This window comes from Motacilla alba, chromosome 1, assembly GCF_015832195.1.
Source record: "Motacilla alba alba isolate MOTALB_02 chromosome 1, Motacilla_alba_V1.0_pri, whole genome shotgun sequence".
NCBI lineage: Eukaryota > Metazoa > Chordata > Aves > Passeriformes > Motacillidae > Motacilla > Motacilla alba.
The window spans coordinates 56,656,192-56,681,531 of NC_052016.1; the positions used below are offsets into that span (position 1 = coordinate 56,656,192).

General features: G+C 40.1%; 1 long non-coding RNA gene across 6 annotated transcripts in view; it reads right to left on the reverse strand.

The window, feature by feature from the left end:
- Positions 1 to 9,388: 9,388 nt before the first annotated feature.
- Positions 9,389 to 25,340, reverse strand: part of LOC119699416 — a 33,320-nt gene continuing 17,368 nt past the window's right edge. For all 6 annotated transcript variants that reach the window (XR_005256418.1, XR_005256417.1, XR_005256416.1 and 3 more), the window contains 2 exons: positions 23,596 to 23,739; positions 9,389 to 10,552 (listed from right to left, as the gene is read on the reverse strand). This is a non-coding gene — a long non-coding RNA (uncharacterized LOC119699416). The remainder of the gene's footprint in view (positions 10,553 to 23,595; positions 23,740 to 25,340) is intronic.

Below are 25,340 nucleotides of genomic sequence, written 5' to 3' on the forward strand. Positions count from 1 at the left end.
CCATTGGCCGCCGCCAAGCCGAGCGCCGCGCCGATTGGCCCAGGCGCTCCCATTGTCCTGACCAGAGCGCGCCGCGGGTTGGGCGCGCGGCGGGACACGTCACCGAGCAGGGAAAGGGCGCGCAAATATAAAAGTGAGCGCAGGGAGCCGGGCGGCGGCGGGGCCCGGAGAGCGGCCGTGCCCGCCCGCCGCCGCGCCGCCGCCTGCCAGGGGCGCGGGCCCCGCCGCCCCCGCCGCCGCCCCCGCCGCCCTGGGGGGACCGCCGCGGCCGCCCCGCAGTGAGGAGCAGGGCGCTGCGGCCCCCCGCCCCTGCGGCCGCGCCGCCCCGCCGCCCAGGCGCGGAAGCCGGAGCTCAGCGGGGAGCCGAGCCGAGCCCGCGTGTTTCGCCTCCTCCTGCCCCTCTCCAGCCGGAGCGCGGGGCTCCCTCCGCTGCCGCGGCGGTGTGCGCGGCTTTGCCCCCTCCCTGAGGTTGGGGGACGTTTGTTTTGGTTTGTTGTTCGTGGTTTTTTGGGTTTTTTTTCCTTTCTTTTTCCAGAAAGGGCTTTATCACCTGTATGAGCAACAGGCGGAAGATACTGGCTTTCTTCATAACCTCCCGGGTGACAAGGAGCAGTCCGCAGTGGTCGGGCAGCTTCCCCCAAATTCTCAGCAGTGGGGCGGCGCCGTCCCGGGCATCCCGCTGCAGGGGCGCGCTGAGCCACACCTCACCTGTCCTTCGCTGCTGCTCCTCCCTCTGATTTTTTACTGACATTTGCACCGCACGAGGCTGCTGTACAGGACTAGCGAACGGGAGAAATACCCCTTAACAGCAGCTTCGCTATTTACTTTATTAGTGCAAACAACGCTGGGAGGAGCGCTGCTGAGAAAAATCCAAAACCACTGCTCTGCCCCGAAAGGCAGGGTCAGCGCACTTGCTGTAGTAACACAAACTTGAGTGAAGAGAGGTGTACATTGCTCAAAAATACTCGAGCGTAAATAGCTGATTTCAATAATTGCTTCATTATCATGCTCTCTCAAAATCTATCCATGGAGTGTTGGAAGGGTTTGTGGTCTGACACACAAGGGATAGCAATTGTTTGGGAAGGCATGGTGCTTCATGGAAGGCAAAGATCCTTCTGAACAACGACCCTAATTCTAAAATTGCCTCATTTGTGAAGAAGTGCTAGTTGATGTACAAAGACAGTTGATTCTGCTACCTGAAATCATGCAAAAATATGTGAATTACAGAACACTAGTGTTTCTGTCTCAAGGAAAGATTTTGTTGGTGGTTTGAGGGTTTTTTTTTTCCTGATTTGCATTTAAAGTTAAAACCCTTATATGGAACAGAAGAAAACTGTAAAAATCACTACTATTTATGCGGTGTACTGTGCAGAAGCTGATAGCTTTACACGTACAGGACTTGAAGGTTTATTCTATGAAAACCAGACCTGAAAGGGAAGCAAAGTAATGCTTTTCTCTCTTGCTCTTGTCCATCGCTGAACCTTCAGTAAAAGGCAAGTGAGGAGAATTTGATTACGTGACATACTCCTGTAAGGTTTTTCCTTCATCTCTCTCAGTTATATGCTCAGGCCTGTACAGGTTTTCATATTCCAATGGGTTTCTTCTGCAATCCTTGATGACAGAAATACACAAGAATTTACTCATCAGTTGCAGACAGTAGCATTTTTTACGGAAGCAATATATGTTTTTTCTCTTGTTCATGCTGTGCCACATCCCTTCTGATACTTCACACACATGCCTTCTTCTGCAAACCTCATTGAAGTTCAAATCTGTTTTAAATTACACTCCACCAGACAGGTGCAGTCAGTCACTGAGATCACTTGGATAACATGAAACACCTTTGACTTCTTGCACATAAGCTTTACCCACAGAACATTCGGGTCACGACAGCCCAGTATGACTGCTCCAGGACAAAAAAGTATGTAGCTGCAGAGGAAGTTTCAAAACCCCTGTTTAGTAATTTTGATGTTTTGCAAACTAGGGTATACTTTGGGAACAGACAGATTGGTCATTATATTGCAAAGCAAGACTAAAACTAGGATTTCAATCAGAAAATAGAATACTTCAGTTTTTAGGATACCTATTGTAGCTACTTATTTGGAAACCTGCAGAAATGGTTGTCAGAAGTCTTTTGGTTCAACTCCTTTTCCACGTAAGGCAAGCTGAACTTGAATGGAAACACCAGCTATACATTATCAACCTTTTTTTTAAAGCATCCTTTTGTTCTCCAGTTTTCTTTAGAGGCCTCTCCAAAGATAGAACTGTTTTTCTTCGCAATGTAGTATTGAGTAGGAACAGAAAAGTTCCAAATGAATGACGAAAAAAGTTCTATTAAAATTTTCCTCTCACTTCCTATCATCCCCCATGTAGCTCACAACCAAAGACTGCTAGCAAACACGAACAAGGATGGAGAATTCCAACAAGTAAAGACTACCTGGTTGGCAGTGGAGCCTGACTGAGAAAGAGATGCAGAGATCTCATTCTCCCCCATTCCCAAAATAACTACGAAACACATTGGTGACACTATGCCAGCAGAATTTTTGATGAAGTCACAGTATATAAAGAACCTTAAGAAAGCTTCTGCCCACTTTAGGGCTGTGGTTGTTGACAGAGGTGGGAAAACACACTTGCATCAATTCCAGAAGTCACAGGGTGTGGGGTAGCACACTTGGTTCTTCCGTGCCCTCATGTTCTCCTGCAAAATGCGTGTTCTGTGAAGGACACTGCTCACTCCCCAGTGGGGTTTGGCAGGAAAGCAGATGATTTCATAGCTTGCTTTGACAACAAAGAGATTCAGTGTCGTCACGGGACCTCCAGATTTTGTCACTCTGTCCTCCCTCCCAAGGAATGAGATCATTGTTTCTTTGGGTCAAAATTACTATAGACTGTTACAGTGAAAATGGCACAGTAACAACTAGCTTGTCAGTCAAATCCAAAGCTACTATTAGGCTATTTTTAACAAGATGTGAAAGCCTTTTTCAACAAAAAAGCTCAAAATGAGAACAAAAGATCTGTGGAGACAGGGCACCTGGGCACATGTACTTCTGATGGAGCTGCTGGTAATGTAGATTTTTCACTCTTGCTTTTGAATACTTCCATCCCTACAGCAGGCAGGGTTTTCGCTGTGTATTTGAAAAAAAGCCCTGGCCATATTTGCCTTTTTCCTGAGGCTGCAGTGCCAGCCTGTGCACAGCCCAGATGAACACAATTCTCAGTTGCTTACTAGATGCACACTTGCAGTCAGTATTTTCCTCTGGTGTATTATTTGAAATCTTCAGGGGATACACTTAATATATTTCCTTAAAATCATTTCTGGAAGAGAAAGACTCGGTTCAAAGGAATAAGAATCAGCATGTCTGCAAACACTACCAATGCATGGAACCTGATTTGCTTTACCTTTCTCTCTGGATTTGTTCACATTGTGTCAAGTCATCTGTGTAGGCTGCTGCCCCTCTTCTATCAGTGAGCAGGGTTTCAAGTGGCTTTTTGTCCACTCCCCATGGATGAGCGGCTGGCTGACCCAGGTGTGTAGTGGTAACAGTGGAGCAGTGGCAGACAGGCAAGGCAGTGGTCTGGGAGAGGCAGGAAGGGAGCAGGGATGGCACCGGTGCCGCTGCAGGGTTTTCCTCGCCAAGCTTCACGTGTGAACCGGCTGATCTTTGTTGACATGTGAGCCCTGAAGAAAATTCCATCATTTCTAGAGCTGATACACTCTTAAATCAGGGTCAGTACTTACATAGTGCTTTTTTCCATAAAATGGGTAACATGAAAATTTGTACACTTTTTGTGGAATTAGCAGATGCATGGCAAAGTATCCAAGTAAACAGATTTTCATAGCAAAAGCATATACTCACACTGTTCAGCTCAGAAAGATGGTGAAGATACATCACTATGAACTTTTCCTCAGATGATCAGTATACCATGAACATTTTTTAAAGTGAATATGTATATAGAAAGTAACCATTTTATGGTAAGATTAATAGATTTATGAAATATGATTCCTTCAGCATCTTATTCCTTATGCATAAGTACATAACTTCTTTAAGTGCTTCTGTGAAGCTCTCAATGTACAGTTTCAGACAGATGGAACTGTGTTCAGCTTCAACAGCAAAAAAGAGTTCAAAAAACGTTCTTTCAGGACTGCACTATTTCTGAAATCGCTGACCTGCTGAGATGCTTGCTTTGCTGAGAACACAACATGCAGTGCAATATCCACTTATCTTTCCAACTTTCTGGAAACATGGCATCAAATATTCAGACCCCTCCAAAATCTCCAAATCATTTATGTATTGTACACACAAGCCTACCACTGAGATAAGAGTTATCAGCTGCTTCTAATAAACCCAAAATGCTGCTGTCCATCGTCATAGACACTGCTCTAAAGGTGTTAGTACTCCATCTCCCTCACTCCAGTCTAGAGGCAGGTAATCTTCTGATGCTGACACCACTGTTAGAATTCTAAATCTGAACAGGCAGAATCCAACCAGGCCTAAGGTGATGAAAAATACCTTCAAAAAGGTACTTTAAAATACTTCCTATTTTATCTAGCCCAGAAGATTCAACAGGACATGCTGTCTCACAGCCAGGACTCCTTTAGACAGATCTCCATGCTCCATGTCAAACTGGAAGGATTCCTAGAGCTAGGTATAGTACTGGGACAGAGCTACTGTTTCCTTATCTACATGTTTTCTGAAAATACACAATATATAAACATCAACTGACCATACTCTGGTCCTTTATACAGGATTGCAACACAGACTAAACCATCTGCTTCTGGATATGAAGGTACCACCTTAATGCCAACACGGTCCCTGATATTAGAAATCCTAGCACAGTCTCATGCAAATTTATGGGATGCTGATATCCAAAAAACCAGGATGCAGCACACATCACTATATCTAGTAACTACTCAGGACCTACTGTGAATGTTGACTGCATACAAGCAGTTACAGGAACTGCTGGAGGAAACAACCATTTGCTCACAGCTTCAAAAGGGGAACTTGCATCGTTTGACAGGACAGTCTCACCCTTTTGCTGAATATAGCCAAGTATACATGGATGTCACTGCGTAGTGTCCGTCTCATCCCTTACAATGCAATGGAATGTTTCTCATTCATTCAAGGAGTTGTCCATATCCTCAGGAACTTCATAAAACTGCTAACTTCCCATGGAGATTTGGTGCTCAGGGAAGATGACAAGTACTACAAGTTATCAGCATATACCGCTCACTAGGGAGGGCAAAGAACATATCCTGGAAGAGCGGAAGCAGCCTCAAAAAACTCTCATCCTTTCTCCATCTCTCTCCTTTCTGTCTCCTTTTTCTTCTCTTCTTTTGTCCACACTCCTGTGCAAAGATAAACTGAAAAATGCATTCTGACAGCTGTATCTGCTCACCAAATAGTCACCAATAGCATTATTTAATGGGAAAGCAATTTTCTAGCCAGACACCCCCCCCCCCCCCCAAATTCCAAAATGGTTTTCCAGTATGTACCTCACTGCACTGGGTGCTGCATTGGTCAAACACCCACCATTACATGCAGCCATAGCAATTTATTACTGGTTCAGACAGGAGGGTCACCTTTTAACTGGCTGTTCAGAGCAAGAAGTAATGCTAGTATTCTCATGGAGACTGTCTCCAGCATCTATCATAATCATCTTGTTTCTTCTACCATCTTCTTTCCCAGGGATGTCATCTCCTTCTATTTAATGGTTCTATTCCAAGATTTCTGAGACCCAGGAGAAGAAACTGAGGCAACCTTGGATGTAAGAAATCACATACTTTACACTGACTAAGCCTGTGATACCAAAAAGCATTGAAGGGAATGACCACTTCTCTTGCCTTTTCCAACAGCAGAAGGTTGTTTTGAAAAGGGCTCTGTGAGCTCATCATTGCAGGGGGACAACTTCTACCCCAAGTCATCCAGTGTTACCAAAATCTTAGTAATAACTTTTCCATTAACACACACGAATTTTAGTCTAAATCTGTTTAGCTTAGTACTTTCTTAACTAGAGGCCATTTTGCTATTCAGTTCTTGTTCGCCTTTACTTCTTTTCCATGAGTTTTAGAGGATTCTAAGTCTTTTGCATTACTTTAAATCTCATTCTTTCCTAATTTATCATGTTTCCATGAACTTTCATTTTGCTGAAACAAATAAAGGCCCTTGTGGAATATGCTCCGAATTTCGGAGGGAATGCTGCCACAAGGGAAAGATGCATTCTTTGGAAAGTCAAACTCAAGTCAGTTTGGACAGAAAGTCAATGTGGGGACCTCAAAGTTTTGTTGACACAACATTAGACAAACTTGCATCATACTAATGTGCAGCACTGAGAATTTAAACAGTCTGAAGTTGAATTTAATGAAAATCTGATGGTTTCCAGGAGGGATAAGTATAGGGCTGGGAGTGCAGATCCAATTGAAATGGTTATATGCATGATATGTATGAAAGTCATTGGGTAGGCTGAGATGTTTTGACTAGACAGGTATCTGATTAGTCTCATTTGTGTAAATTTAACTTAACCTTGTCCTAAAGTATGGATGCAAATCAAAATAAATAGCCAGCCCTTTGGAAAGAAATACTGAAGCAGTGAAACTTTAAAGAGCCTCTTTGAAGCTCTGGATTTTGATTGTCATTATTAAGTCATATAGAAGTTCAAACAATCTTTATAAAAAACAGAATCCTTAATACTATGTTATTTCTTCTATTGCAGCATAACAGATCACATAACTGTTCTTGGGTTTCCAAATATAAGCAAGTGGCTGCTTATAGGATTAAATGGATGTAAGGGATATGTATATTCACATCCACTTACAGTCTCTATTTCCAGTGACCCACAACAGTGTGTTAATAACAAACATTTTTCATTCAGTCTTACAAAATTTCTGCAACCATGTATTACTATGCTAAACACAGCATTTAAGTTTTGATGTATTATTATTGCTTTACAATTACAATTATTTTTTTTATTTTCTCTTCTAGCTCCTCAAAAACCTCAACATAAATACTTTTGCCATCCCTCCTGCACACCCACTCTTGCTGATTTGTGGATCACTTAAAAATATTTAAATGTTTTTAAAGTCATTCATCATTTTCTGTCCTCTAATAACTACACTCAGGTGTGTAGAAGTCATATTAGGTAGGGTTTTTTTTATCTCATCTTGCAATAACATCAATTTCTAACCATACTAACACAAGAGGAACTAGAGAAGTAATTTTACTCCTGTGCATGTGACTAGTAACACACAGTTTTATGGATAGAAAAGAGCCACAAAAATCATCCAGGAATGTGAAAAAATGAGAACCCTAAAAAGCACAATCTGTTTAGCTTTTTCTTAAAACAAACAAACAAACACAAAAATAATATTGAGAAGTAACTTGATCACAGGGTAAAAGCACCTTCCTGGGGAGAAAATAGTGACTCCTAAAGAGCTCTTTAATACATCAGAGAAGGCATAACAAGAATCAATGACTAGAAGCTGAAGGCAAACAAATGCAACTGAAGTAATGTAGAAAATTTTTAGCAGCAGGCATGATTAGTACTTGTATTTTCCTAGTACCTGGAAGCCAAATCATGGATCAGGCTCTGTTAGGTGCTGGCAAAAAAACCCAACCCCAAACCAAAAGAAGACACCCAAAACACAGAAAAAAATCCCTGCCAAAAGGTTACAAAAAGCAGGTAAGATGAAGTAACATAATAAATCAGTGATAATATTATCTGATATGACAGGCAGCAGTTTCAGGCCATGGTTTTACGATACAAAGTGTTGAGTTTAGATACAGACTTAAGGTGATTCTATGTATCAAGACTGTTTTGTCCCATTCCCACCATTTCTCTACAGCTATGAAATGTTGAAAACTGATCCTTATTAAAAAAAACCCAAACAAAACAGTACTAAAATCAGGGGATTCATTTTTATTTTGCAACAAAATGCCGGTGAATACTTTTGCAAGTATTTTGATTTTTATGAATTTCAGTGAATGGGTTGAACAAATCTTTCCTAACAGTATTCCCACCAGCTGTTTTTACAGGAACTTGCTGCATTACTTGCAAGAAAAGACTGTTTATCCCAGAGAAAAACATGCAAAAGCAAAGTATGAGATGGTTTTGTTTTCCTCATAGCAAATCACTAGGCTTGGTGACCAAATCTCAAGCACTATCCATAGATAAAGCAGACATTAACAAGAACTGAAACTCAGACCATGGTCTGGCAAGGTTTCTCTGAAAAAAAACTTACTATGCTACCAAATTCTAACATAAAAAATAACAAGATGAGCTTGTGTTCCTAACACAATTGCTCTGGCACTGGAGCCTACACCCCATCCTCAGTAGTTTACAAACACAGTGGGCCACTACAATTTGACTGGGAAGAAGATTAAAGGGGTAAGCCAAGAGCAAAATTTTCTATTATTAAAGTTTTTGCCATCTATTTGTGAGATCAAGGATCAGAAGGATAGCCCCTGAAATTCATTGTGGAGAGAAGCGGGAACATCTCCTTATTTTTCAATAGGAAAATGTAGGAGAAAAGCCCTCCTTTGATTTTTGTTTCTTCATTTAAATTATTAGCAGACTACAGCAACACCCCTAATGTCTATTGCACTGAGAAGGTCTGGAGGAGCTAGTTTTTGGGTGTGGGAATGCTGAGGAGAAAACAAAAGCTAAAGAGCTGGGGTCAACACTCCACAAATAGTACCTGAGACTTGGAAGCAAACTGGATACAGCCGTGGTGTTAAGCACCCATCCTTCTTCCTTCCCTTCCTCCCACCGGCTGATGTTCTGTGTTTCACTGAGCTGGATATTAACGTTCACAGGCTAGACAGGGAATTGGTTACAACCAGTTTTAAAAGCTTTCATTTTCCTCTTGTTTCTTTTAAAAATACTTTGAGCTATGGCTATAATAAGTGACATTAAAAGAACACTGCTTCATTGCAAAGTTTAAAGGCACTTAACAGCCTTACTCTTTGGCCTCGTGCACTGTGCTGAATTTTTCCACGGGACTGCGGCCACTCCGTGTGTGCAGGACACGGCTCAGGAAGTGAATCAGGGCTGTGCATCAAATTAGATTATTTATTGGTTGGTATACGTGTTGTCTTTAGGAGTTCTGCTGAGAACAAGACAGACAACTACAGGAAGAGAGCGATGGGCATGTGGTTAAGGCAGTTGAATGCTACACAGAACACTTAGTTCTGCCTCTGCCTTCACCAGCAGCCCCCGTGAGCAAGGAGTGAGTCAGACCTCGCACCCTGGCAGATGGCCAACCAACCTTGTCTTCCTCATTTTCTGGGAGTCCAAACAGAAACACCTTGGGCCTTTCACGTAGACATGCAAAGCAGATGATGGCAATAGAAGGTTTGGGTCTTGAGGGAAAAACGGAGCCGGAGGCACAAGGTTAAAGGACAGGAGAATCCATTTAATATCATTGACTTTTACTACTGACTAAAAAAGTGGCTCAGTTTTCTCTTGGTCTAACAGGAAAATGGTGCTTTTCTGTTCAGGGAATATGCAAAAATTCATAAAATACTGTGAAGCTCCTTAGTATCATCAAATACTGTGAAGCTCCTTAATATCATTGTAATAAGCCTAAAAAAACTAAAAAATTTTTTCTGATTCTCTGTATACAAAGGACGTCTGCATCTTTTAATCTTTTAATTATCATACACTGCTAAGTACTTGCTTTAAAAATATATGCAACATAAATACTAACATGTATAGCGATAGAACACATCTATTTTTCCTATCACACTCTATTTGTGATCACACCCTACATGTGATTTTTCAAAGTCCTTTCTACAGCTTCTGCCAAGGCTGTAACTTTACTATTCAGTTAAACTGCAATATGGAATAGGACAGGGAACTTATTGTCAACAAAAGGTATACACTGGCTCACAAAAAATACAAATATCTTCACTCTCAGTTGTATGTTGTGTAACCACAGCCACAGGAATAGAAAAGCAGGAGGAGAGCTAGTAAAAGGGTAATTTCCTACTTATTTTATTAAATCAGCATATCATCATACTGAAAGCTTTCAGTAATACTAGGCTACCAAGTTTGCAAAATAAAATATTATACTTTGTGTCCAGCCAGAAAGAAACAAATCTACCTACATCTTTAAACATAACAGTTTCAACAGTTACTCTGACTTAAAAATCTGAGTTAAGAGAAATACCACAATGATTGAAAACACAGGTGATGATCTTCTCCATTTTAGGTAGAAAGGCACTAAATAGAAAAATCTAACACAATAATCAGTGCAATCATGAGGTTTAGGCACACAACAGAACAGAAATATTTTAACAATGTCTGACAACATCCCAGGCACACAGTGTCTGAACACTACTAGAGTGGATGTGCATGAGAATCAAAGACAACACCATTTTAAAGGATAACTTTCATCATTTAAGAAGCAAACACACAGGAAAACAAAATAGAAATTTAGGTTCAGGCCTACAATCAGATCTTCAGAGCGGGAACCTGCAGCCACCAGAGTCCCATGAACTTCATCAGGCCCCCAGGCTATTGAGGTCCATTTGAACAAATCCAGTTACAGGACTAGGACCTAAATATGTAAAGAGAAAAAGAATGAAATTAGGGCACACAGCTCTAATTAAAGAGACAAACTAATCACAGAAAAATAATCTCAGTGCCTAGACCATGACAAGATCTCTATTTTTACCCTAAAATGCTGCAGCTACAGCAAAGGCAACAGTAATTTCTTATGCCAAGAGATTTATAGAGCATTAATTGATCACAGCACATTCCCCTTCAGGCAAACACAAGTACCTGCAGTGTGTTTGCTCACCTCCTGTGTGCTGCTGCTTTTTCATTGTTGTATGTAATTTGTTTTATTATTTTTAATAAAAGAGAGTGGTCTAAAATCAATAAAGGTGATGTATTTATCTTCATCAGCTCTTCATGGAGATTTTCAGCCTCTTAGTAACATGATGGCCAAAACTAAAATGAGATAATCTGCCTGTATTTTAAAACACTGTAAAATTGACAGAAAGCAAATAATATTTCTATAAGAAGTGTCATTGCTATGACTATCTGAAGGTTGTGAGAAGTTCTAGCTTGGCAGTGTGTCTCCCCAAGGTTTCAGTAAAACTCCATGGTAGCATTGCACCTAGTATCATACAACTGCTAATGAGAAAAGAGACTAGCAAAAAAATGCCTACCTCATAATGAGGTTTGCCCACCGAAATATAGACTTTAACACAACAGGAGAGTGTGACAGAAGCAGTGAAGACACTACAGGAATATCAGATTTATGGTGGCACAAGCACATGGAATCACAGGGTACACCGTGGGGAGCTGTGTCATCCAGGCTTCCACATCAGCACTTATCATCCACCCCAGGAAGGGGTCCATGCTTCCTCTCTACCTGAGGCTATCTCTCAGCTTGGGAGAGATACACCACACCTGTAAATATCATCACTGCACCTTGTACCTTCACTAGCATGAGCTCTTTGAGACAGCCAGCCCAAAGACAGAATGAATTGTCCAGGAGTATGATACCGTTCTTCCTATTACTAGAGCAGAATTGCACCTTCAGAGATCAGCATGTAACCAGACAAATCAATTTGAATACACCTTCTACCCAAAAAAAAAATGTTCAAGACAATCAACAATCTCTGATTACTTTTGTATCTCCTACAGGATGGCTTAAGATGCAGCAAGATCCTTTACGTAAAAAAAAAATAGTAAGTTTAAAAATTAACTCAAGATGCGTGAGGACACGAACATCTTAAATTCACTGAGACATTGATTTGCCTATAGCACTCATAGAGAGATAAGGACTCAAACTGCTATTATTTCTGCATAGGAAAAAATAGTAGTATATACAAAGTTTTCCACACACATGGACATTAAGAAGCCTTTTTTGCCAAGATGACACACTGACTTAGACCACTTATATATAAGGAAACTCAGATATGCAAGGCAGACATTTCCAAAATTCATGAAGAAAAGACATGTGTTTGTCTTTTTAGAATTGGTGTTAGCTCAGGACAGATAACAAAATCTTTACTCCTATTTTAATATTGAATTCCCAGTTATATCCCACATGTATGTCTGAAACAGGCACATGGTAAAGAATCTATAACACTGGACTTAAAATAACCAAAATCTGACACTATATTTAATCTCCAGAGAGTTACAGCCTCAAACCTGGGGTCACTCTGTAGGCACACAGGGACTTGGGGGGAAGATGCAGCCGGCAGGGCTCAGCCTTGTGCAGGCAGAGGTCCCAGTCCCAGGACCCAGTATGCCCGTGGGGTATGTTTGCTCAATGAATTTATGATTTCACAAATTTTCATCAAGCAGAGAGTAATCTACTGCATTATGTGGCTATCAACGCTCTTTCTTTGAAAACCTGAAGCTATTGATGGGCCCTTAATATCAAATTCCTTGCCAGAGTTACATTTCCAAAGAAAAGCTTTAAGAAAAGAAAACCTGCCTTATCTTTTTAATCTGGACACTTAACTACTCAACACCTAAGACAACCTTTCTTCTTGCTCTTGCAAACATACATTGACAGTTTAGATTTCCACACCTGGCAGAAATTTATTGAAAAACAACAACAACAACAAAAAAACTGTTTGGATTTTTTCTTCAGGCTATGCGTCCTTGACGCTAAAGCTGCCTCTTTTCTGGTTTAAGTCAGAAAAGCCTAGAAACAATTCTAACTCACACCTGCTTGCTATCATGTCCATACAACTACACACCACTGGAAACTTAGCCAAGAGCAGATGTATTTCCTCTGTCCCTTCTCAACCTGTGAGTTCTGGGACATGCTAAAGGGGTAAGGGAAAAATTACTGTGGTTGGTATGGGACCTGGCTATAAAATTCTCAAGCAAGCTGAAAGCTTCTTCCTCCTGGGGGGAATTCTTGTATCATTAGGCAGAATTAGAATAAGGAACAGAATCAATTAATTATTACTGAAATACTATGGAGTATTGTTATTAGAAGACTTGACTTCATAATTTAATTGTAAGAAAATTACTGCATCTGTGTTCACCATTACGATAAACCAAATGAGAAGATCAGTGCCTTCCCAGCAAATGCAAAATACATCTTTTCACACTAGGCATCCCACTGTGACATTACAAATCGAACTCAACAATTACTGTCCAGTCCTTTGTGGCAGGTGGGGAAATATTCCAAGCTAATATTATGTGGGAAGCAGTTGTAGGAGTGAGGAACGTCAAATAATAATACAATTATATTTGAGGACAGATTTTACAGTTTTTCCTATGAATGACTTAACTCTTGGTGACACACAGAAAGCTGCATAGTTACACCATCATCCTGCCTATTGCTCAGACATGTAACTCTTGCATCACCTCGCATCCCAAAGATACTCCAAATCCCAAGATTCATATTCATAATTTGCAGATACTTTCAATGCAACATTTCCAAGATGGTATTTTTCTTAATCCTCCCAATCAGCTAAAGTATTCAATCAGATTAATCATCATCATCATGTTTTGATTCAGCAAGATTTTGCTCTCTGCTTTTTGATTCAGCAACATTTTTTTCTCTCTGTTTTTGACAAACACAGCCTCATATCACACTCATTCACCCAGAGAACTGCTGCAAAGACCCTTTTTCCTAGTCAATCACTCGGAGAACACATCACTATCTCCACAGCTCTCCCTGGTTACTTCTGCAGCATCTACCACATGTCTCCACTTTCAAGGTCCATCCTTGCTGATCACCACCACATCTATTGCTCCTTAATCTTTATCAGGAAGGCAGCTGTGATTTGCTCATGTTTGAAACCGGGCCAATTTTCATAAAACATAAAGCTCAAAAGACCATTAGATCATACTGTCTAATTTGATTGTTATGTTGTTTTTGGCTAAAACACTTTAAAAACCCTCCACTTTTTACTGATACAAAAATAAATTTCAGGGATGCTTCTTGTATCTCTTCCCTTCCTATCTCCCACCTGCCATTCAGTGCCAGGAGTCCAGTTTCCAGCTCCTCTCACACCCACATTGTGTATTTTCAAACAAACTTCTTGTGCCTTTTTCTGTCTTACACCTTATACTTTATGGAAACTCCCTCAAATATCTGAAAACGTACTGCATTACTGTTGTTCAAATCTTTCTCTGAAATTCAGCTTACTAACATGCCCCTACAGCCCCTATGAGCAAAATGTGTGATAAGTAGTTATATACACATCACCTGTTTTCAAATGTCAAAAGTAAGCAAGAGTGGGATGCAGGAGACAGATCCTACCCTACAGTAAATAGAGAGAGGCTTCTTGAGAGAGATTTGGTAGAAGGAACTCCTGAAACACTGCAAAATATCCTGTGAAGGAGTCTCTGCATATGCTGTGGAAATGGCCTAAGGAAATCAGTCTTTTGATTTAGTTACAGGAGTTGGATCCCTAAAGTATGAATGTTCCCTGACTACTAGCATTTCCCTTTTCCTCTGTGTATTTTCTACTTTCAACTATATTGTATTTACACTGCTAAAATTTAATTTGCAGATATTCTTTCCAGCACGTCTGCATGATGCAAAGCATCATAGGAACTATTTTACAATCATACAAAAACAGTCTTACAATGCCCTACAGTATTTCATTAGACAGATCCTGATCATGTAATTATCATAGCATTACACACATACGCCTGGTGGATGATGCACAGCTCTGTGCACTAACTTCAACTCTGGCATTTACTAAATTCCTTAATCCTATAATAAAGACCTGGAATGTGTTCATGGCTGGCACCAGCTTTTTTTCTCCCCACTGTGAATCATGGGCAAATCCTCAAGACAAATCAACATAGCTGAAAAACCAGAGAAAGGAAAAATAAGAATATTAGGAAGAATTAGGATATCAAGAAGAATTTATTCATATAAAGGGTGATTTGACATTGAAATGGGCTGCATAAACAATAATCAAAAGTCATACCAGGCACCATGTAAAAAAGAAAACAGAACAGAACTGCTATTGGTTTTAATCTAGTTCTTGCTCCATATAACAGAAAACAAGTTCTTTTAAAGCCCAAAGAGAAAAAGGCCTCCTGAAGCAATCAAACAAAAAATGAGGACACAGTCAGTCATAGACGAAAATCTGATCAAAATCTAACCAGGGAAAATATTGAATTAAATTATTTGATTTCATGATAATAAATGTCCTTAATAGCAAAGAGTTAACCACAAAATGCTGAAAGGGACGTATTTGGTCCTGTATTACAGTACAGTTGTTAATAATTCAGAAACTGGGGCAAGTATCATGGCAGAAAATCTGCAGTTATTTCAGTTACTCAGAATGAAGGAAAATTATTAATCTAACCAAAATTAATAAGTGGACCCCAGAAACACTAAATAAAGTTGAAATTATGACAGACAGATAACCGACACATATTAAAATAAACCCTTTAAAAAAAAACACTCTGTGTTCTATGAGGTTTCAAGTTAAAGACACAACTGTAAGGAACTTAGTGCAATAAAACTCAATGTGTTAGGCAAAGGGAGGGTAACAAAGGGAGGGTTACCTATAAAGTCTCCAGATAAATTGACATTAGTCATTAACATTTAGTCTCCCATAGATTTAATTTACTCACAGTCTTACGTTCACTTACTCACAAGCACTGACACTTATCTCTTTAAAGGTCTGGCCAAGATAACTTCCATGAAAAAAGACAACGGCCATCAGCTATAAAGTCCTTGCCCCATTTCAGGAGTTGTTTTAATTATCAATATCAATTAGACAAGTCATACCACTAAATGGTTTGGTTTGGAGGGGACCTTAAAGATCATCTAGTTCCAACCCTCCCTGCCATGGGTAAGAACACCTTTCACTGGACCAAGTGCTCAAAGACCCATCCAGCCTAGCCTTGAACACCTCCAGGGATGGGGCATCCACAGTTCTCTGAGAAACTTGTTCCAGTACCTCACCACACTCACAGTAAAGAATTACTTCCTAACATCTAATCTAACTCTATCTCCTTCCAGTTTGAAGCCATTAACCCTTGTCCTATCACTACATGCCAGTGTCAGGTGCAAGGGGGTGGAAGGATTGCATCTGTTTAAAGGAAGTCAATCATTAGATCAGTTATCCCATAATGGGAAAACACAACACTTGCTTTGGCCTCAGGAAGGAACCAGGGCCCACTTCAGCAGTTCAGTGAAAAATGTCTGCTTAACACACCATTACAATCAAAATTAAAATAATAAAACAGGCAGCTTAAACAATGCAAGACAATTAGAAGAAAACCAGTGTAATAGGATTATAAAAATCAGTGCTGTGACCTTACCAGAAAAAAAAAAATCCCGTATGAGGTACAGGTCACTCTTCCTCCAAAAGGATACTAAAGATATAGACAGGGTTCAAGTGTGAACAGTACTAAACATAGAAAATATCCTATGAAGAGAAATTAGAAACTTTCAAATCAGGAATATTATGCATGCACATGTAAAGTAATTGCTCTAGAGAGGTAAGATCAGATATGCTTGCTATCTTAACACAAGAAAAAATACAAAGAAGCACTGAAAGTGTGCAGAGCTGAAACTGAGCGGAAGAAATGCTTTTTTCACATCATATATAACACATTCATATTTATTATCATAGGAATTCAGTTATCACTCTAAACACAATGTCCCTATCAATGACAGGATAAATTAAACCAGTTACTACATAGAGAAATCAGGAAGGAACTTACTCGTAGTTAACATCAACTGAAGCATTAGGAGGTATTTTACCAGTCAAATGGGAAACTGTATTATGGTTTAAGCAAATGTGATAATGCCTTTGTAAAAATGTAAATTAAAAAAAAGGAATAGCAACTTGATATCATTATTGAATTTTTATTCACAATCTCACAGTAACTCTTCCTACAGTTTGCATTAAATACTATTTAGAGCTCATTAACAACAGTAGTTGTCTTTAGAAGGTTTGGAAACAACTAAAGTTTGGACACATTAAACTTTTATGTGAGCAGTAAAGTCAAGTACATGAAAAATTAAAAACTGCATGATTATGAACTTGTTTACTCCATCACTGCAGGTTCTATCTAAAATATCTTTTTTCCTCATTTCCAATCACAGCCAGTTTCTTAGAAGCTTGTCTATTTTTCAAAAACCTGATATTGAACAGTGTTCCCTTTATCACTTTTTAAAGGATTACTTTAACAAGGATTCTCATCACAAATCTTGCAAACAAGCACCCAAAAAGTGACTACTTACCACTCACCCACAGACAAGCCAGCTAGAATTAGCTTAAGCACTGAGTCCTTAGCATGCCACAACTATACTGCTTGGTTATCTTGATAAGATCATCCGGGTTTAGTTTGAAATGCACATTGTCACTGCTCATACTGAGACCCACACTGCCCTGCTGTATTAGCAATTACAAAAACATGTATAACATTATAACCTATATAAAACATAAAACATTATAATTTTTTATCAAAGAGTAGAGTCTTAGTTTTATTAGGATAGGCAAAAATGAAAGAGAGCATAAGGATGTGGCTTCATATATTTTGGTTGATTTTTTTTTCATCATATCTGGGAAGGTAAAGAGAATAGGATATTGTCTGGAGATGGGGGAGCAGGAAAGGCTGCCAGCACTGTCAATGCAAGGTTGGACTTAGTCAGGGGCTGGGTCAGGTAAACAGGGCAGAAGTAAAAGGCTGAAGCATCACACAGTACAAGAGACTGCAAAAGTGAAGACTCATACGTCAGTAATATAGAGAGCGCAAAGAACCAGAAAGATTGCTTGGGAACTCTTTCTTGGATAGAGAGAATATAGCATGCACTAGACACAAGAAACTGGGAGATTTAAAAAGCTACATGAACTTCATGTGGTGATATTTAAGTGTAGGCTCTGGTAGAGAAGGGAATTTCAGTCCATGGGCAGTTGTGGGTCTGAGAAGACCTTACTGCCAGCAATGACAGGAAAACTGTCTGGAATAAAAGCAATGCAACAGGTTGCAGAAAGGATGAAAATAAAATTTCTGAACCCAAAAGGCAACATCATCTGTGTTCTGAAAGCAGCAGACCATTCACCAGCAGGATACTAAGAACATAAAAGTTATCCTCCTTGGGTAACTTATTCTGTTTTGCTGTTTCCATGGGCTGTGTATTTGAGTGCAAGAACTGTCCCTTGGCAGATTTACCTTTCAATTCTATAGTTTCTACCTGTGATCATTTTAATAACACATCCCATTAACAAATAACGTCATTTTCTAAAATAAAAGCGACATTTTGCTTTTCTAAAGCTATTATATGCTTGATAGTATGTTCTGAACATACATAACTTGAAATATACCTCATTGGACATTTATCTGAAAAGTTGCCTCATGCTTTTTTTCCTTTTAAGTAGAAGGTGGGCAAGAGCAATAAACTAACTCATGGGAGAAAAGGTGTAAACTTACTTAATTTAGATGTAAAGGAATTTCTTGTTAAGGACACTTCTTTGCTTATTCCAGCAGTACCAAAGCTATTTATTTGGTAATAAGAGTTTCTGGACTGAAACAGACATTTCTGAACTTGTTGTTGAAGATTAATGTACAGTTTAAGAGAGCCATTACTTTGTGACAGGCACTACAGAAGCCAAGTGTCAGATAATATATCAACTTCTGCTCCAGTCTAATTCTAATTTAATGGTTAGAACTCTTACTCTTACGGTCTTGTTTCAAACATGATACTACAAAGAGTTCAGCAGGATACATAGCATTGCTGTAGAAGTCTTGTAGTGCGAATATCATGTGGGCATTAAATTCGATGTATTTTAACATTAGCCAAAGCACGTTTCTGAAAACGAACACGTGCCACAATCCCCTGCACAACCACTACGGAAGAGCTAAGTTTCTGCTGTAAATGAACAAAAGAAACCTGCCACGGAGCCAGCGTGGAGCGGGCGCTCCGCCCGCCCGGCCCAGCGGCTGTTCGGCGGGCAAAGGTCCCTCCAGCCGCGGCCCCAGCCGCTCCCCGGGGCCGCCGCCGGCGACCTGGCGAGGGAGGGGGAGAGAGGGACACGCGACCCGCCGGGTCCTAATGCCGCCGAGCCCGGGCAGGAGCCTCTCGCCTCCCGCCCTGGCGGGCTAAAGGCACCGAGGAGATGTCCGGACCATCCCAATGGAGATATTTCTGGCCGCGCTGGCTCGAGGACAGATCTCACGGGGAACACCTGAGGCCACTCGGACGCGCTCATGTGCGACACGGTCCGTGCGCAGGTAACTGGCAGAGCTGAGCACTGCCACGGGTGAAACCACCTCCCCCCTCCCCCGAGAGAAAAGCACCGAAGGATTCCACGGGAAAAGGAAGAGGGCGGCACCCCAGCCCACCAGCCCCTGACATCGATGCTCCTACTATACCCGTAAGAAACCTTGATTTGTTCATCAAAACTCAGCCCCTGCGCTTTACCTGAGAGCTGCTCATCTTCATCACACAGTACAGCAACAGAAAAAATGCTCTGGAACAGGTGGGAAAGTGAGAGAGCAGGACTAAAACTGTACATGCTGCAGCAGACACGAGAACGATTCCAGGATCTCTCCTGGCAAACAAAGGAAGGCTCTTGACAAGCCAAAGACTGCAAGAAGTCCGGCGAGGCAGCTTTTACACCTATAGATGTGGAAAACACCAGCACATCTGCTTTCTGGCTTGCTGTTGTTACTATGGTCTATTAAAAGCAAATGCAGCAGTATAAGATTACTACCCTCTGCACCTTCATACTATTCTTCCAAACACATCAGTTGGCCAGAACAGTAATTTCTGATGTATTTTCACTTTGCTACCTCCTTTTTCTTGCATCAACATCACTCTAAGATTAAACAGTAGACTTGTTATAACTTTATATGTTTTTAATACCATTTTAGTGAGACATCCTTAAGTGACCTGAGATGACTTGGTCTGGGGGCGCTAGAACTGCAAACAGGATTGAAACAGTTGCTTTTATTGCCTTCCAATGTTTCCTGTGCAATTGCGATCAATGCTACTAGCAGTTGCACATAGTTTGCATTAACGTGCCTAGTCTTGCTGCCAAAGCTGACAAGGGACGGGACAGATGAGCTCCCCATCAGTGAAAGTAGAGTGAGGTGGGCAGTGACAACCTCCTCATGAAAACAAGCAGGGACACAGACAGAAAAAGTTGCACCCAATGTACAGCCATGAGTAATGTTGAGTGAAAAATTTCAATTGAAGAGTGGTCTTCCCATAAATGTGTCTGTTCGCTTTGGCATAAACTCCTCCATTACATACTATGCACGACTGAACAAGACCATTATTTAAAAGCCAAAATACCTGACTTGTGATATGTTTTATCTCTCCTGTCACAGCAATCTGTCTTACTCCTATCAAAACCACAAAACAAAACCACAGAACAAAATTCTGGAGCCATACACATACTTTCACTATATGAATCAATGAAGGCTTAGAGTTAACACAACTATATGGCACATGAAAAAAAGCCCAAATGTCCTAAAGATTCCATACAGTATCAAAAAAATTTTACTTCATATACTTTTCAAAGCCTTTCCTCTCGCTGCTGTGAGTGCACATCTCTCTCCCTGTTACAGATACTGAAGAACTTGCTCCTAGCAACATTCTGATGTGACAATTCTGTAATGTGATAATTTTTGTGACTTCATCAATAGGTAAATCTGTTTAGTCTTCCACATTCTTAATAACATTGAAAAATCAAATGGGTAAGAAAGCCAACATTCAAGGAGAGCTAAGGTAATCAGGTCTAACTTGTTCAATCTAACACTAATTAGTGTTTTCACAATGTGGATAGCATTAGATCTGTGCTATTAACTTCCAAAATAAAGCAATTTCTGAATCTGTCAAAATACTTTTAAAAAATGCACAGGTGGCAATGCAAATCAGATACTTCTGTAGCTTCTCATCAAATAGTCCAGAAATGAATACAATGAAACTGTACCAACTTGTTAAAAGAAACAAAAAACCAACAAAAAACTACTATTTCTCAGTTCCAACTTGGGCTCACCAGACAGATGTATCTTACAAACTCAGCAAATCAACGCTGTGAAAAAGAGCAATCAGACATGGTAAACCACAGCTTTTTGAAAGAACACACCTTGAGTAATTGCTAGCACACGCGTCCGAAGTGCACAAAACTTCCCAAGGATTCAAACGGATATGAGCATCTTCCACATTTTTATGTGCAATGGCATCAAGTTTCACTGTGGGCTGCAATAGCGAGGGCATGCCTTGGGGCTGGCATGTTCATTTAACATATGAGTCATTCAGTGTGGAAACAACATAACAGAAATATCCACAAACCAATGAATTGTGAAAGAACTATAACATTTTCCCCCTCAGGCCTGCACCTACTAAAGTATCACAAATGAAGTTAATATCACAGAAATTATTCAGCAAAAGAGGAATTAAGCAGAAAATGACAGCCAACTCTTTTACAAGTCAATAACTTAACTGTTTTTATTTGAAACCATACCAGTCAGTACAGTCATTTTAGAAAAGATCAACAAAAAAAGACACTCCAGACTTGACTTTTACAACTAGTGCAACCACAGATAAGATACCTCTACAATATGGAAATTGCAAAGTATGTTTTTCTTCACTGGTATCCTACTTCAGAATTGGAGGGAATTTAAAACTGAGAACTTAACACCACTCCCTTAGCCCCTTCTCCCTCCACCCCTCTCCCTGAAAAAAAAGTTGGTTTAAAATATAAATAAGATAAAATAATTAACCAAACACTTGACATGCAATGAACTTGAGCGGAAGATTAGCCTGGCAAGAAAAATAAGTTGTAGAGCAGCCTAGTTTCCTCTCCATTAGCTTCTTACTACATTAGTCCACAGAATCACAGCAGTCAAAAAAAAACCATTTATAAGACATCAAAGCAGGTATCTAAGTTTACATTCATATATCTAACATGCATATTTGTCCAAGTGCAGTTAAGAGAACCTAGTATGCCCCTAAACTTAAGTTGCTGATGTGTGTTTCGTATTTTGGCACTGGAATGAGTATATAGTGCTTTGAGGGTCAGATTTTATCTCCCTCCCACCTTGAAAGTAAGAATGAAAAACTGAATGTTAGAGAAAGGGATATTAAATAGATATTCTTAGTCACCTTGCTTGCCAATCTAATTTCAAATAAGGGGATTGCTTACAATAATCTTTTTAGGTCCAACTTATGCACTTATATGGTCTGTGGAGTGTGGCCACAGACCTTTCAGGAGCTTACCTACCGGGCATTCTTTGTCCTTCCTCCCCCAGTATCTTAATGAGGATGCTCTGTTTCAATTAATGCTGCCCTACGTACGTTAATTATGATGTACATCTATACTGTGCAATGGAGTCCAGAGCAGCTGGGTTCTGCCAGCCTGGCGCTCACCCCCACAAGAATACATCCCTGTTTTCCCGCTCTCACTGTGTGTCCATGGGAAGTATCTGTGTTGGCACAAGGATGTGTCTGAGCTCCTTATCCTTGCCTCTCAGCAGGGCTAAGGCCCCTGACAGGCCCGCTGTTACCACTCAGACATGAACCACCACCCCTCTGACCAACACAGACTATCCGATTAACGCCTAATCCGCTTGTGAATCGGCTCCCGAGCCACCGCTGCTTTCTGCAGGGCATGACAAAATTCAGAGCTCCTGAGGTGTGTCTAAACCCTGATTTCACTGGAAGTAGCACACTCTGGAACAGCTATCTCAGCTATGAAACTGGCTCAGCAGAAGAATGTGCAGTGTCTGTGCTGCTCTTTACTACAGAGCATATGCACATCCAGCAGCTCAAAATACCCTTACCAAAGAGCTTCGAGAACTGCCAGCAGCCATCAGAACAGTTCCCCTTCAATATAAACCAGCAGTGGGATTCAAAGAGTAGGATGAAAAAGAGGCACAAATTCTTTGTTAATTTCAAGAAGTCATTATCCACACAGATAAGAATATACTTGGCTTTGGTGAAAACAAAAATTTTCTCTTAGGGAATTGTTGGCCCAAGTTATTTCAAATACTAAATTTAAAGGAATCACTTGTACTACATTGCAGTTACAGTAAAACTTTAATTTGTGTTTTTACTTGCACTTTCTAATTGTGTACATTATTTAAATAGTGTGAAACTTCCAACAGAGTAGTACCAATCAGTAATTTAGCATGCTGCCATATTTTTTTAACCAATATGAGGATTACAAGTGTCCAGCTATGATTAGTTTGTCAATAATTATGTGTTTTGTATCTCCTGCAAAGCTGGATGCAATGCCTGTTAAAACATTCTCATGTGTAGTGGTGAAATATGCCATGAGAGATTATACTCTAAGTGAAAAAAAGCCTTTTTTTTAAATGATAGTTCAAAAATATTCAGTTCTAAATATTCAGAGAAACAGGCTCACAAAGAGTGAGCCATAAATGGCCACTAACTCCCTCTCTAAAATAACTTTTCTAAAAAGATGTTTTCACTATTTTTATATGCAAGAACTCAATGCTAAGTAAAGTTGTTCTACAAATGCTTCAGAATTTAAAATACTTCATGATGTAGAGGAATCCTACTACTTTTCACATTTTAGAAGAAAATTCCATCAGACAAATCCTCAGAGAGAGACAAAAACACACTTTACTGAGAACTATCACGTAGTGTTTAATAAATTACATGCAAATTCTTACCAGAATGCCACTGCTTTTGAAGATGCCATATCCATTGTTATCCTCAAGATATCCATTCTTATTCATCATTAGTACCCTGCTTCCTTTGCACTCGAGCTTCGGAACGGATTTCTGACAAGCAACCCACTCCTACCAAAATGGTTTCTAGAAAGCAAATTATATAGCTGTAAGACATGGAAAACAAACCAGCAATTTGCAAACCACTGCAAGTGCAATGCAAACACAGCAAATAGAAAATTCATTCTGAAACGTTCATCCTATTATGCTGGACACTAATACAACCACAGCTGTAACATTATACTTTTAAATCATGGTTCACCTATCGAAAAACTGCAAGAGCAAAATTCCTTTTTATCCTGTGGAATCTCATATTTCATCTCATTAAGGGTGGTCATTTGCTTATGAATGATTTTTATAAAAGAACAGCATAAAGGAACATTATTCTAAACTATACTTAAGGTCTTCTAAGGACTTATGAAAATTGAAGTTCCATTTATGCTGGATAGAGCAAATACAACAGAACAGTAAAAGGTCCCCGACCACATTAAAAAAAACCCCAAGTCTAAACAGGTAAGACAGCACAGGGGAAAAGTCCACACACAGCACAAACAGCAGGACTGCAGTAAATGTAACAGTAGTTCTACTTTGCAGGTGGCTTTTGCTTGCAAACAGCCTAGAAGGAGGTACAGGGTAAGGAGGGCACATTGGGTGGGAGGAAGCATATGCAGTATGCAGGAACAAAGCAGAAGTGAAGAGGCAGAATGGACAGCAAGAGGTGGAAGAAACAATCAGTAAGCACAGGACAGAGAACAGCTAATTAAAGTTAGTGAATGTTCTCTGAGTGGTCAAAGGTCCCTGGGCTTTTGGCTCTTTCTGTTCCTGTGAGTTAGTCTCTGGCAAGGTCCTTTCTTTACTGCTCCCAGGCTTAGACTTTATTTTATACTTATTTTCAGTTCTTTTCCCCATCACAAGATGGGGAAATCTTAAGATGGGATCAAAGATCTCTCCCTCACTTGTAGCTTTAAAACAGACATGATCTGAATCTACTCAACAATATCTATATAGAACAAGCACATGCAGATCAGTCCTATTTGCAAGTGATCCAAGTTCTTATATTCTGAATTCAACCTTCCTAACTCTTTCTTAGGTAACAAATACTGGATATTAGAAAAGTGAGACAAGACACTGTTCTATAAAACAGCAGTTGAAAGTTGACAAGAGTACATACAACATTGTACTTCATGCTGAATAACAGAGTGTTAGGATTCAGGATGGGGATAGCTGCTCTATAGGCTCTGGTGCACACAGCCAGATGGAAATATTCTAACCTTCACAGTAAACTGTACTTGTTCTAGCATTAACTGAATAGATTAGGCTTATATCAAAACAAAAGATGCATTTTCATAGTCAAAACACTCATTGTTTATATCCTTTAGCATAAATGGAGATAAGTCAGTGTAAAGAGCAAGTCTGCCTACAAAGGCTAATCAAACCCGTGAAACTGAAGTGGTGTAATTTTTTATGGAGCTGTATGGATAAGGGCAAATAAACTAGACTGAAGTCACTTTCATCTGGTGCAAGATCTCCAATAGGAATAATTTATACTGGCATAGCAACTGCAATATAATTAAAAACAATTCCTGGAACTGGGCCAGCACTCCCAGGTTGTTTCCTTCTAAGTGGAAATAAGCTACCAATAGATACAGTTTAATACTGATACAGCTCTATTCACTCCAGGGAAAGGC